The sequence below is a fragment of the Acinonyx jubatus genome, chromosome D4 (assembly GCF_027475565.1).
Source record: "Acinonyx jubatus isolate Ajub_Pintada_27869175 chromosome D4, VMU_Ajub_asm_v1.0, whole genome shotgun sequence".
NCBI lineage: Eukaryota > Metazoa > Chordata > Mammalia > Carnivora > Felidae > Acinonyx > Acinonyx jubatus.
This window is the reverse complement of record NC_069391.1, coordinates 67,223,006-67,238,677: the sequence shown is the minus strand read 5'-3', so window position 1 is coordinate 67,238,677 and position 15,672 is coordinate 67,223,006. Positions and strand designations below refer to the sequence as shown.

Below are 15,672 nucleotides of genomic sequence, written 5' to 3'. Positions count from 1 at the left end.
TGAGTGGTTAAGCCAGCCCTGTGGTTAAGCATTTGTAGTGGTACTTGCCTAGTTGTTCCAGCCATTTTAACAAATAAATTGGATTGAATACTTGGCAGATGATCAATGGCTCAGTACTCAGCCATGACCATGAACACAACACCTGAGATATGGTGGTCACCGATGCTTTTGAGGCAGGCTCTGCTGGAGCTCCTTATACTATTGATTCTCCACAAAGTTGGTAAGCAAGAAGACTGCATTACTAAGAAATTACATGGAAAATGCATTATCAGGATCATGCAGGTATTTAAAAGTAAATGATGCATACATTTGTAAAATCGAAATTAAGGGACAATCAAGATGAGATTATGCGACTTCTCAAGAAATAGTTTATGATAACTCTTCTGAGAGCACATCTCCAATTGCATTATTTTGCTGCTGAAAACCTTCCAATTATCTATCATTAGCTATCAATTTCAGTAGAAGGTCTCATTATTATTCATGATTCTCCATAATATAGTCTGAACCTGTCTTTCCAGTCTGGTCCGATTCTAGGCTAGCAGTCCACTTATCTTCTCAAATTGCATGCAAAATTGGGTTTCATGTATATGGGCTTTTTTATTACTATTATTTGTCAGAAGTGGGAGACACAGGAAGATCTACAATTTGCATCAGGTTCTAGAAGGAGTGAAGGAACCCAGAGAGATAAAAAAATTATTGCTCGAAGCCAGGGGTCTATCAATTTGGATGGAAAAAAAAAAGTAGATCTTTATTTTTACTAATCTCGAACTGAAATTTAGCATTTATTTTGATTGTGAATGAGGTGACAAAGCACAGTAAGTAATTGCAACACATATTTTTCTCGGCAGAAATTATAAGCCCTTTCCTATTATGCTGCGTGTAGAGCAGACATCTCAAAATACCACACATGTGCGTTATTTCAAAACTATGGTGGTTCTTAGACCTTCCAATAGATCTGCTCATCAAATTCATTAACAAAGATGCACATGTGTTTTTTAATTACTTACCTTGACTTTTTAATATTTATTTTGGGGACTGTATTTAAACTTTTTTTTGGTATTTTTTATGCAATTAAAACATAATCTGCAGACATCCATTGAGTTGGCCATAACATCAAAGAAATACATGGGACCAAAATAATAGTAATAAAGGGTTAAGAACCTCTTCATCTTAACTTATCACACCCAGGGCTCCATCCAGGCCGGGACAGCTCCTGGTTTGATAAATTTACTCCATGCTTTCTGACTATAGCACTCTTGTCCCATCTGTTTGTTCCACTGGAAATGCCTTCTCCCTACTGTCGGAATTTGTCCAAATCCTTCCCACCTTCAAGGATCATCTCAAGTGCCTCTTCATATAGGAGCCTCTCCACGCCCCTCCCACAACCATCAGAGAGGTGATTGGCCCATTTTTGAGTCTCCACTGCCACATGCTTGCACCTCTCTTCTGTTCCTCTTCAAATTAAAAGAGGTGACATAACCAAGCTCTGCATGGTAAAGAGCACAGACACTTACATCAGCCAGTCTGGGTCTGGATCCTGTCTGCATTTGTTTGCTCGGTCTGGCACAACAAAGGACCACAGACTGGGTGGCTCAAAAACAGAAATGTGTTTCCTCGCAGTACTGAAAACTACAAGTCCAAGAGCAGGGTGTCTATGGCATTGAATTCTTGGATTACAGATGGCCGTCTTCTCTCTATAGCTTCACATGGTCTTCCCTTTGTACCTCTCTACGTTCGCGTTTCATCTTCTTATAAGGACACCAGTCATATGAGATTAGGCAGCCCCTCCCCCAAGTGGCTTCATGTTAGCTTAATTGTTAAAAGGCCCTATCTCCAAACACTCCCATTCTGAGGTCGTAGGGGGTCAGAGCTTTAACATGAATTTTGGAGGGATACAATTCCATCTCATACACGGTCTATACTACAACCTAGCTGCTTTACCTTGGAGAAAGTTCTCAACGTCTCTGTTAGCCTTGGTTACTTCATCCATAGTATGAGGATGATAATGGAACTTCCTTCATATGGCTGTGGTAGGAATGAAATGAGTTACCTCCCGTAAAGCACCAGGAGCAATGCCTAGAATGTAAATGCATGCAGCAACAAAGTTAACAATGGCCATGCCTGGCACACTTGCCTGGACCCCACTAACAGATGGAAGGTTCTAGAGGGCAGAAGTTTCTTCATATCCACCTTTTTCTTCTGCTGTTAGGACACGGCCTTTAACAAAATAAATATATTTTGACTTGAATGCTTAATGAATGTTTTAAAAACTGCCATACTGGCTGGGGGCTGAAACAGAGACATACTGAGAAAACATAAGCTGCACACAGCTCTGTGAAAAAAAAAAAAAAAAAAAAAAAACGAATCCAGTTTTGTTTCTTGCCTTTTAAGACCAAAGCCCCTTTTGAAAATACCAATGCTAGTATGTTTAGCCTAACCAACTCTGTGACAGCGCTTAGACCCACCAAGAAATTCCTTCTTTCTGACAGGGATTGGAAGGATTAGAAGAGAAGTCTTCAACAAGCTTTGTTTCTGCAATAAATTTAAACAAAGGATGTGATCCAAATTTTGTAACATAAGTAAAAGGAAAATTCCCAGGTCACTGGGGATATCTCCATATTGAACCTGGTTTCAATTGTATCTTATTAAACTTAAATGTACAGACTACTTTTGGGATACAGTTGATGTTATATTGTGTGCAAAATGCTCTGGGAACTCAATGTAAAAATCACTTACTTCAATTGTTTCTACCCTATTCTTTTTAATCCATATATGCTTGCAAGCCCACCCCATGCTTAATGGAAACTTTGGAAAGACGTTTTGTTTTGTGAGAATTTGAATTGATAGGCTGCCATGGAATTAGCTTTATTTTTGTGAGATTGCCTTATAATTACTAGAAACTGGCTCTCCATGGCTGCCTCAAACAAAGCTGAGTGAGTTCTGTAAAAATCATTTTTGTAACGTTTGCATAGCATGGTTAAAAAAAAAAAACCCACCAACAACAAAAACAAAAAGACCTTAAGATAGTTAAATGTATTTTATTTCATGTTCTTATTTTAATGGCGCTTTTGGCTCAAAGCCCTTCATTACTACCATTTTATTTCCCTTTATATTTGATCCCATTTTCCTCTACCATAAAATGCTCTGAGCACGATTGGATCAGAATTGGGCTGGCCTACGGTGCAGTCACATCTGTGACTCCTCTGTCTATAAGCAGGGAGAGGAAAGGCAGAATGGAAGGGGAGGAGTCACTTTTCTGCCTTTGGGAATGAGCTCTGGGAATGCAATTGGAAACAAGAATCCTCTCTGGATGATTTTTCTAGAATACATCCTCTCCTTCCTATCCCTGAACCTACTTTCTCAGTCTTCTAAAGACACTTTGTGTTTAAAATGCTAAAAAAAAATGTTGTTGGGACATTTCTCTTTCAATCCTAGCATGTAATTGTGGCAAACCTGAGAAAATCAGGGAGTCTATGTAAGAATCGCCACGTGAAACCCAACAAAACTCCTGGTGGTGGATCCAGGAACTGAGCTTCTGCTCAGGGCATCCCCAGCTAGGAACCTTCAGACCCTACAGGGCCCTCCTGCCCCTTTAATTTCCAGATCCGTTTTCCCACAGTTCTTTGTACCATCTTCATATCATTGGAATGACCACCAGACGTCTTCGCGAGTAAGGCTCAGACTTCACTACCTTCCTGTGACTTTTATAGCCTTCCAGAACATAAATTGCAAGTTAGTATCTATGTCCCCTTCTAACCCCTATTTCCAGGTTGGCGGAAAGAAGCAAGAGTATGGTGGACCTCCCCTAACATGGCCCAGTAATTCCTGCCTCCTGGTTTTCACATCCTTGTGTAAATCCCCCTTTTGCATGTGGGCTGGACATAGTGATTCACAATACAACGTGGCAGAAGTATTGGAATGTGACTTCCAAGATTCGGTTATAAGAAGACTGGCTCTCACCCTGGTTGTACTCTCTCTTCATATGGCTCTTTCATGGATGGCTCACCGGGGAGCCATGTCATGAGGCAGCCCTGTAGACAGACATGCGTGGTAAGGGCCCAAAGCCTACTCACAACCAAACAGCCATGTGAGAGTGATCAGAAGCAGATTGTATTAGTCTCCAGAAACACAGAACCAATAGGATTTGTGCGTGTGTGTTCACATATGTGTGTGTGCGCGCATGTGTGATGTGATTTATGGTAAGGAATTGGCTCATGTGATTATGGAGGCTGAGAAATCTCAAGATCTGCAATTAATAAGCCAGAGACCTAGGAGAGACTATAGTGTAGTTCTAGGCCAAGTTCAAAGACTTGAGAACCAGGAGAGCTGATGATGTTGAGTACTAGTCCAAAATCTGGCAGCCTGACCCAAGAAGAGCCAATGTTTCCATTCAAATCTAAAGACAGGAAAACACAGCTGAACCAGCTCAAGGCAGTCAGGCAGGAGGAGTTCCAATTTGCTTATGAGAGGGTCATCCTTTTTGTTCTATTCGGGCTGTCTGATTGGATGAGGCCCACCCATATTCGACTACTCAGTTTACCTATTCAGATGTTAATCTCATCTAAAAATGAGATGCCTTCACAGACACATCCAAGATCATAATTGACCAAGTACCAAGTATTGTGAGCCCGTGGCCCAGTCAATCTGACACAAAAACTAACCATCCCGCTAATCCTTGTCATGTTTGGGGATGATAACAGTCCCCGTCAACAGCTTGATCACAACCTCCAAAGAGGTGTGGACAGTGTTGCGAAAAATAACTTTTCTATTTTATGTATGTCCCAAATATTGAATGGGGCTTGTACTAAAAAATACCCCATTGTTCATCTGAAATTCCAATTTAATTAGACACCTTATATTTTTATTTGCTAAATCTGGCAACTTGATGGGGAGGCATCAACCAGCTCTACTGTATTCGTTTTTCCTGACCGACAGAAACTGCGAGATAACAGGTACCTGTTGTTTTCAGTCACTATGTTTTGGAGTAATTTGGTCTGCAGCAGAGATAACTATTACAAAGGGGCATATGTAACGGAAGTAACAGAGCAAGGCAGAGTTAAAGAGGAACAGCTCTGGGAGTAGCACCAAAAGAGCCAAATGTTGGTCCACATCTATATTTTCCTGTTCTGAATTTGATCGAAAAGCTGCCCATTCATAGGGTGTGCCGTGTGTCTGACAGGGGTATGAGCTGAGGCCAAGGTCCCATCGTCTGAAAGGTAAGCATACTCTTCAGGCCCAGAGGTAGTATACAGGGCAGTGTTCCTCAAATTTTAATGTTATTTGAATCTCATGGCGATCTTACCAAAATGCAAGTTTTGATTTTGTAGATCTAGGGTGGGGGCTGAGTTTCTGCTTTCCTAACAAGTTCCCATGTGTTGCCGATGCTGGTGATTCCCAGATGACACCATAAGGGGCAAGGTGGTAGGACATCTCCCTTTGCGAAGGGTCCTGGCTATGTGATAAGCCAGATTGGTGGAAGGTAAGATGCTTTAGAGGAAGAATAGATTCACCATTGAATTTCTCATCGTGGACTTAGAGTATCTTAGGCTCTTGGGCTTTTGGAGGGAGGAAATGATAATAATAGGTTAAGAAGTACCCATTTCTATCATCTCATTCAGTTTTTACTTTTATATACTCAAAAGTGATTCTGCGAGGGTTACAAATCAGAATTTCTGAGACTGTGTGCAGCATGAAAAGAAAGCAGAAACTATATCTTCTGCTTTGATTTGATTTTAGTCACAAACTTTAACCAGTTTGGGAATTTTAATATATTAAAGAAGGACATTGATTTCTTATTTTAATAGTGAAGACAAATTTTTATAATTACAAAAGCACTATATGTGCATTGCAAAAAATCACGCAAAAATGGGGGGCACCTGGGTGGCTCAGTTGGTTGAGCATCCAACTCTTGATATCGGCTCAGGTCATGATCTCGTGGTCATGAGACAGAGCCCCAAGTCAGGCTCTGCATTGCGCGTGGAGGCTGCTTGAGATTCTTTTTCTCCCTCTCTCTCTAAAAAAAAAAAAAAATACATTTTTTTTAAAAATTAAGCAAAAAAGAAAGCAAATACATCATCTTCCCATAAGTCAGAGATTAATCTTACTAACATCTTAGTGTAACTATCAGGTCTGTTCGCGATTGCCACTTTGTCAGTGAATTTTCACCACATCAAATATCCAATCCACATTCAAACTTCCTCCAGTTGTCCCCAAAGAGAACCGTGATATGAATTTTAAAAGTCATTTTAAGAACTCCTTCAAAGATGACCCCGACTCAATCACTGGCATCAGAGGGCCATCTGGGAATGATGTTTCAAGGTGTGTTGGAGAGGAAGCTAGGGGCGAGACTTTACGAAGGCTAAGAGGATGGGAAAACGGAGCTCAACAGAACACACATGTATGCTTTCCTCCACTGCCAGCCTGGCCAGAGTCCATCTGATTACAGAAAATGTATCCTGACTGGCGAGTTGGAGGGGAAGCAGGGTACCAAGAACAAGAGTTGAGCCTATGAGAACAGAAAATAACTCACCAAAATGCTCACAACTTTGAGAGGGAGACATGCACCCAGAGCCCCGAATGGGCAGTCGCGATGCTGTCACAGTCACACGGCACAACTTTCGGTCAACGATGCAGCAGGGCCCAAACATCCTCCGTGTCCTAAATTCGGCCGCCGTTGCCATGACAACCCTCTCCTGCATTTGGCCCAGGAAAAGATGACAGTGAGATGCGGAGCCTGTGTTTTTGTTTCTTGGAAACTAGTGAAGGCTGGGGCCCGAGGGGAGCATACCTCCGGGCCTGCCACGGGCAGGATGCACGTGCAGAGATTGTCTGGGACCTCAGGAAGGTAGAGTCGCTCTCTTGCTGAAAGATAAACCAGATACGGATTTGACTTTTTCCATTCTGGGAAACAGGGCGCCTCAGTTTCAGAGACAAGGCAAGATTTCATAATGATGGGGAAGTTCGGTATTTCTGGAAGTGTTACATACGGGGCTCAGTCAAATAGTCCAATCACCCCCCATCACGTGCCTCGTCTAGAAAAGGCACCTCTCCTGCTCCCACCGGGCACTTGCCTGAGTCTCAGTGAGAGTGTGCAAAGTGGCAGAAGTGTGTAAGCCTGGTGCTCTGGGGATTGTGAGCAACTCTCTCTGGAGCGAAGCCCTCGTCTCGGGCGTGACGGCAGTGGCAGATGCGACACGGACCACCTCGTCCACTCACTTCATCCAGGCACCAGTGTGCTGGCTTGGGACAAGCGACTCACTGCTCACTGTGTCGGTTCTCGCATTTATTAAATGGGGAGATTATGGACCACCACACAGCATCATTTTGGTGAAGATGAAACCAGACGCTCTACAAAATCATCTAGCCTAGTTCCTGGAACGTAGTCGGTACTCAGTAAATAATAGCTTCCGCCAGCTTCTTGGTCCCGATTGCCTTGCGAATTGGCAAAAGGAAAGAACATTGAACTTTCAGCCCTGGGTGGACTCACTACCGATTCTCCCTCCCCAGCTCCTTGTATGACCTCCTACACCCAAGACAGATCTGGATTAAAGGCCCAAACATTGCCGAAACAGTAGGTACCCACTTCCTCCAGGATGTGATGTTTTTATTGGACCTTCGACATTTCTGAGAGGTCCATCTATGGTAGATGCTATTTGGGGCTCCAATTCTTTATCAGTTCCTGCCTCCGTACCCTTGCCATGGCCCCTTTACAGATGAAGTGGTCATCTCTGCATCTTGACTTTGGACTTAGACATGTGACCCAGGGCATGTGCCAGAAGTGAAGATGTGCCAGTTTCAAGCCCGGCTAAGTTTTAAAGAGGCCTCACACATTGCCTCTTGTCCTCTAGGGCCTTTGCTGTCACTGTGAGAACACATCCCAGCCAGTTTGCTGGTCCCAGGAGGAGGACAGGACACTAGAACAGAGCTGACCAACCCATAGATATGTGAGCCAGCCCAGGGCAGAGGAACAAGCTGCCCAGTCAAGCCCAGGCTAGATCCACTGACCCCTGGCTGACCCGCAGTTGCAAGACTGATAATTAAAGGTTATCGTCTCACGTCACTGAGTTTGTCACGCCATGATAATGACCTGATCCACTGCCGCACACAACAATGAATGCTTTGGGTCATTTCCTCACAGAGGGAAAGAACACTTCGATGATAAAAGGTCAAGTTGGGCCTAGACCAACCACCCAGCCATGGGTGGACTTTAATTTTAAACTGGGGGGAATGTCCCCAGTAATCAAAACCAGTATCTTCTTACTGGCTTATATAGTGCCATGACTGATATAATACTTTGACAAGATTTATTACGTTTATTACAGTTCGTAGTATTCTTTGAGTCATTATAGAAGTTACATAATAGATATAGAGCTTACACCTCTCTCATAATTAAAAAAGAAGCATTTTAGTGTCTATTTAAGGTCCAAGTTTGCTTTTGAATATGTAAGGTAACCTGTATGTTGAAACAGTAATACTCGTGTAAGCAAATCACAAGGGATTTTGTTTGGTCCAATGACGTGATTGGTCCATGGTTAGTTCTTCCCTTGCCCTAGAGACAATTCCCAGCAGGCATGGATGCTTGTCTGCAGATCGTCAGGTAATAAAACCACCTCTGTTCTCTTTAATCTCTCAATTTGTCTCACTTCAGTATTATCAGTGTATCCAGTCCAAGGTAATAATCAAACTCGAAACTTCGTTTAGAAGTTAAGCTTCACAGTTGGCCAGGCCAGGCCCCTTCAGGCAGGAATGTCACAGTGAGGAAGAGAGGCATGATTGGCTTATTTCCCTCACTTGGAATTTCCCGGACCCTCCGCCCATGTTGGGGGAAGGGGTGAGAAAGAGAGAGGTAGAGCGGAAAACTCTAACTTCACTGACATTGATTTTACAGTGGTGTTTTCTCACAGTGGGAGATGTCCTGTCATGAGGTGCTTTGCTGGAATCTTGGCCGATACACCTTCATGGGCATACCCTCCAACCTGCAGGTTCCCAGCACAGTCCTGACATGTCTTCCCTGCCTGGGACCTCCACCCTCTCTCTCCCTGTGAAGACCCCAGCTCTTAACTGCAGGCTTCCTTTGGTTCTGTGATACAGACTACATCAGCCAGCCTGAAATCCTTCAGATTTCTGGAGTAGGGACCCTGCACCATCCTTCAGACTCGAGGGGTCACATATCAAAGGACCCCAAAGGTCTCTGGAAGCTCAGCTTATGAGAAAAGAGAGAAACACCCTCATTCCCCCTCTGTGAGGAGTAGGAGTAGGACCCAGAGCATAGATCCCTCCGAAGAAATCCTCGACCTAATCTTCAGCTTCTTCTGTAGGCTCTCAACCGCTCATAAACCAGGAATGGGTGGTCAGCTATGGTCTCTAAGTCAGTACTTAAATGTCATCTTAGGAGGCAGAGAGGACCCCTGACTTTGGAATGTGAGACAGTTGATAATAATTGTTGTGGGGCTTCAGCCAATTTTCAGACAGAATCCCATCACTGCATACACACACACACACACACACACACACACTTTTTTTCATCTTCTGAGTAAGGTCAGCAGAAAGGGAGAGCAGAGAAGACAATCATCTCATAGTTTACTGAAATATTTAAGAGGAAACTATTAACCACATGTGATGGTCTCCCCACCTTCCCCCACCCCACCGTTCTCTCACTTATAATCTTTCACAGCTGCATTAACTTCATGTTGCCATTCCCATATGTGATGAAGTAAGATCAATGCTCTCTGAAAGGGAGAGGGTCTTCATGCAAAACAAAGAACCAAAAGAAGAGAAAAGAAGGCAAGAAGGCAACCTTGCAATCATGCTCAACTCCAGCACATCCAGACAGGGCTGGATATTATTAAATCATTTCTCCAACCAACTGTGCCCTCAGCTGCCACATTGTTCATTAAAATTCAGAAAAAAAATAAGCATTTCAAGACTTGAGTATCTTATGGGGATGTTAGGAAAGAGTTAGAAAACTCATGTAGAACAGCTATTCCAGATGGCAGGTGCTACGAAGATGACTGGGCAATCTCACACGTGGAAAACATTTCACTCCCCGAAGATTGTTGAAATGATAATTTTCAATGATTCGTTAATAGTTAAAAGCGTATGGCTCTTTCTTAGGCAAATGGATTGGTTAGCTTTTTTTTTTTTCTTTAAGAAGCATAGATGACATCAATGGAGATGAAACATCTTGGTAATAGTAATCAAAGGTGTTGTTTGACCTGTCCACTGGCTGCAGTTACCATATTGCTTGTCTGGTTCTCCAAGTGGCTGGCCACGAGAAGCATCCCTGAAATGTACTGAAGAAAAGGCAAGGAAGTAAAGAGAATTTGAAAAAAATAAGAAAGAACAAACAATGGTGGCAGAGACTCTCTGTTCATTCATTCTGGCACTACCTCTTTTCAAAAAAAAAAAAGAAAGAATTAGCAGGCCACCAGCCTGCTGGGTGGCTCAGCCTGTTAAGTGTCCAAGTCTTGATTTCGGCTCAGGTCATGTTCTCACGGTTCGTGAGATTGAGCCCCATGTCGGGCTCTCCACTGGCAGCATGGAGCCTGCTTAGGTTTCTCTCTCTTCCTCTCTCTCTGTCCCTCTCCCACTCATGCACACACACACACACACACACACACTCTCTCTCAAAACAAATAAATAAACATTAAAAAAAAAAGAATTAGCAAATGGGGAGGAGAAGAGGCAGAGACAGGCACACCATTAGCTCAAAGCACCCAGGGAAAGAAAATGATGAAACACTGAGGTAGAAAGAATTGAAGCAAGAAAGAAGGTTTAGAAAATTACCACCAATAAAGAACCTAAATTTTGTAAATAGAAAAACAAAACCTTCATGTAATAAATATGATTTTCAAAGGATATGTGCTGAGATTTAGTCTCCATGATATTTATCTCTCAATTGTTTATAATTGCAACAAATTAGAAACAACCAAAGTGGCCAAGAAAAACCTTTTAAAATTATTAAATAAATTATGGTAATCAAAACAATGGCAAGATATGTAGCTATTAGAAATTATAGATACAAATATACTTATTGTGGGGCACTTGGGTGGCCCAGTCGGTTAAGCATCTGATTTCAGCTCAGGTCATGATCTCGTGGCTCATGGGTTCAAGCCCTATGTCAGGCTCTGTGCTGACAGCTTGGAGCCTGGAGCCTGCTTCAGATTCTATGTCTCCCTCTCTGTCTTCCCCTAACCGACTCACGCTCTCTCTCTCTTTCTCAAAAATAAAAGTAAACACTAGAAAACTTTTTTTAAATATATATACTTATTGACAGAGCAGGACATTCATACCACATAGGTAATTTAAAAGTGCAGATAAAAAAAAAATGAAGACTATAAAAAGTATAGGCAGTATGATCACAATTCATCTAAATATGTTATGCATATTCAGATATACATGTGCAGAAAAATGACTGGAAGGATGTACACACAATTTGTTACCAGCAGTTGCCTTTGAATGATGAAATTGTGGATGATTTAAATTTTTCATTTTCTTCTTTACTATTTTTTACATATCATCTCATAAAAGTTACTTAAAAAGTAATTGCATATAGTTATTTATCATATATATATCATTATATATATAATTATTGATCATAACTATACATAGTTATCAGATAACTATAATATGTAAAATTGTTATAGGAATAGGGAATTTTAGGAGAGACTGAAAAGCTGCCAACCAATGAAGACTGTTAGCTCTGTAGCCAGAGCTGGGAGCTCGCATGGATTAGCATTCGTGCTGCTCACCTTATAAGGACTGAAACCAAGGAAGTCTAAGGAAGGAAAGATTCCATGTGTTTGAACTCCTGCGTATACCATTTGTTACACACGTGATTCATGATACTGGGCTACCGTTTATGATAATACAGGAGTGCAGTTCTGAGTTGTTGTCTAGGATCTGGGAGAGCTGGGCTCTGCCACAACCTGGTGGGATGTCAGTTGCAGTTCAAGTCAATAGACCTTTACGGGGTGTTTATTACATGTCAGGCACAGAGTTCAACACTCAGGAAGGAAGATGAATTTGTCACTCTTCGTACACTTGAATACCCAAAGCCCCGCCAGGGAGATAAGCAAGCAAACCAATGGGTATTAAACAATATGATACACCTTACGGTAAACATGGGAATAAAATACCATGAGATCACAGTGGCAGGGAAGACCTAGCTTCTACCAACGCGAGTAGGATTTGGGTATTAGAAAAAAGATAGCTTTGGGGTTGGGTGTTAAAAGACAAAGCAAGAAAGGGCATGCCAGGCAAGTCACTTTGCTTCTCTGGGCCTCAGAATCCTCACCTTTAAAATAAGGGCTTGACTGGACGGGCCTCCAGCATCTGTGTTTCTCTGGAAGGATTGACTGTGGGCCATCCTGACAAACGCCCGCCCCAGCCTTGGTCATGTTTTGCTGATGCAGTCTGGAACTCCTGATCAGTCTTTGTGCAAGACAGGTATTGGGTTGCTGAAGTAGTTCCCCTACATGGGGAAACTGGATTAAAGCAATTGCCTGTGTTAAGAAAATGGATCCAGATTTGGCAACCAGGCCGGCAGGATGACTGCACAGTTACAATGCCATTCTGAAATACTGCTCCTGGCCCTGGAGGGGTTATTTAATTCTCTTGGAGACTGTACCTCTGTTGACATTTCTATTTACTATTGATTAGAGCCCAGACACTGTGAAGTTAAATGTTAACTTGTGGATTTGTGTCTGGTAGAAATGCAAATTACTTCTATTCAGTAGAAGAGATGCCCCAAAGGTTACGGTTACATTGTCCTGTAGGATAATAACCAGATTTTCCTCTAACTTGTACACACATGTGCACAAACACACAGACACACACAAGCACATGCACACGTGCACATTTCCATGTGTGTCTCCCTTAACAGACTTAGTAAATTCCAATTCTCTAAATGCCCTCTGTAGCTTTATCAACTTCCTGGTTCCCTTAGTAATGAGCTAATACATTTTGACACTTGTTCATTCTGTATTTGAATGAGTCTTTACATTTTTGAAAATTATCCTTTGGCATATGAAAAGTTTTTTTTTTTCGTCTTTGCTCTCTGAGAATCAATTTGCAGAGATTCTGCTCTTTCCAGTATTTACTGCAGTTGCTGACTGCTTTTTGTGTATGGACTCTCTCTGCCTGCATTTCCTTCTTCCCATACCAAGAGAGTATTAAAGAGAGGATGAACCTTGTGATATCTACCTTGTGACAGTGATCAAGGTGAAGCTAATGGCCCACACATGCACTCATGCATACTCATGTGCACACACATGTACACACACACACACAGGCTGGCTTGCTTATTTACTGTATCTTTACCAAAAAAAAATGCAAGAACAATGAACAAAAATAAAACAGCAGAGTTGTGACCTTGCTTCCATTATAAAGTGTTTATTAACCATATCACCAGTTAATGATGATCTAATCATGATGATCATCGTTAATAATTGTTGAAGGTGAGGAGCACCTGGGTGACTCAGTTGGTTAAGCATCCAACTTCGGCGCAGGTCATGATCTCACAGTTCATGAGTTCGAGCCCCTTGTCAGGCTCTGTGCTGACAGCTCAGAGCCTGGAGCCTGCTTCAGATTCTGTCTCCCTCTCTCTCTGCCCTTCCCTGCCTCGTGCTCTGTCTCTCTCAAAAATAAGTAATAAACTCTAAAAACAAAAAGGTTAAAAAAATAATTGTTGAAGGTGAATGATAAAAATGTGGAGTTTCATTATACTATTCTTTCTACATTTATGTACTTAATTTTTTTTTCACAATTAAATGTTTAGAGAAATTTTTAAGTTGGCTAAAGGGAGGAAGAAATTATCAAGGATGCTATTTGAAATTTAGGTATACATCCAGTATCATTACTAAATTTCTCTCTAGGTGTTTCTTGGGTCTTGAGATATAAGCTACTGAAAGTGCGAAGACTTCAGAGGTAGTTAACATTTCAAAACTTTGTATATTTCATCTTTATATCATCATCTTTAATTTCTATATTTCTAGGTATGTTTTATTTAAAAAATATTTTTCTAGTTATGTTTTATAATACACAGTATATATCAATACCATAGTATGGGGTATGTAATTACATATATGTGTAATAGTGGTACAGACCTCAGCATTTTTACTGATGGGAGTACTCAAGCAAAAAAGTCAGGGTGCTCACTGCATTTAAAAAATAAGAGGATAAAGTATATAATATGAAAATATGGAGAATCCTAATAAAGATATTAAGGCTCAAATGGGGGGAGTAGGTGCTGATAATATTAGGGAATATCCACAAGGTTAATGCATACATGCATTACTTGTATACACAAGCATTATTTGCAAAGTTGGTAAAGCTCTTTGAAATCCTTTGGGATGAAAAACACATAAAACAATATATTATTAATATTACTATCATAGTCCGTGCTTGTGTTTCTATGTAACGCTGCCAGAGGAGTCTTTTAATGGTCTCATTTTTTTTTTATGCAACTTATACCAGTCTCCACTGAAAAGACTTACATTAACCTAAATTATTGAGATGAATTTTAATTTGGTTGGACAATCCTAAAGCTTGGAACGACTAGAGAGTAAAGACAAAAAAAAAAAAAAAATCAGCCCAGCATGCTGAAAAATGAACGTTATGTGACCTGAGACAATGGAGAACATGTTTTTGTACTCCCACACTCATACCACAGATCAGTGGTGTGCAGATGTCCTAAGCAAGGCCCTTAAAGTGTCATGGAAAGGTTGATGCGGGGCTGGAAGATCCTATTTTTTTTTATCTTTCTGTGACAACGGTTATATATTTGGGGGGGGGGGGGGTCATGTTTGAATACTTTCACTTTGTAGTCTTAAATAAAAGCCAGGAAGACACCTGGCCCCTCTCTCATCCAGAGTGGCGAGATTTGTTGTGCTGATTTCAGTGTGGTCATCTGATTTTTTTTAATTAGTTGGCCAAGTGGAAGCAGGTGGATTAAGGGGTGGCTGCACCCTGTGAATGGCCCACAAAAGTAGGAGAACCGTGGTCGTGAGACCTACCCTTTCAGGTTGCCACCCCACTGTCATGCCACATTCGTTAGTTTTTGATGGACTCTCAAGCCATACTCTTGGCCCCAGAAGATGAAGCCATCACGCTTACTAAAAGAGATCACAGGGGGAGTCTGGGTGGTTCAGCTGGTTGAGCGTCCAACTCTTGATTTCAGCTCAGGTCATGATCGCATGGTTCATGAGAATGAGTCCGAATCAAGCTCTTTGCTGAGAGCACAGAGCCTGCTTGGGATCCTCTCTCCACCCCCCTCTGACCCTCCCCTGCTCATGCTCTCCCTCCCTCTCAGAATTAACTAATTAATTAATTAAAAAATCTGTGTGTCATATCAGAGTTTAAAAGAGGTCACAGAACAGGAGACCACAGACCATTCACAGTTGGCTGCCTACAACTTCTGTCCTGACATCCCATGCCTTCCCCTCTTCCCATCCCGCTCCCACCTCCCCCTGCTGCCCCTTCTATGATATGCAAGCTGAACAGTTGTCTTCATCTAGATGGGGGAGCATTCATGCTTCTTAGAAAGCACCACTATTGACTAAAAAGCCCAATCCTGGGGACCACATGCCCAGAGGGGGCTTGCTCTGGCTCCGGTAACATCTCATCAGGCAATTCAGGGCTTAGAGTTTCCCACCTACAAAATCGGCTTGCTTT

The 15,672-nt window shown here is 41.9% G+C and overlaps 1 long non-coding RNA gene across 1 annotated transcript in view; it reads right to left on the bottom strand.

The window, feature by feature from the left end:
• LOC128312215 (uncharacterized) overlaps window positions 1–6,940 on the bottom strand; it is a 28,710-nt gene extending 21,770 nt beyond the window's left edge. The window contains exons 1-2 of the long non-coding RNA XR_008291222.1: window positions 6,788–6,940; window positions 6,530–6,692 (exon numbers count right to left, since the gene is read on the bottom strand). This is a non-coding gene — a long non-coding RNA (uncharacterized LOC128312215). The remainder of the gene's footprint in view (window positions 1–6,529; window positions 6,693–6,787) is intronic.
• Window positions 6,941–15,672: the final 8,732 nt, after the last annotated feature.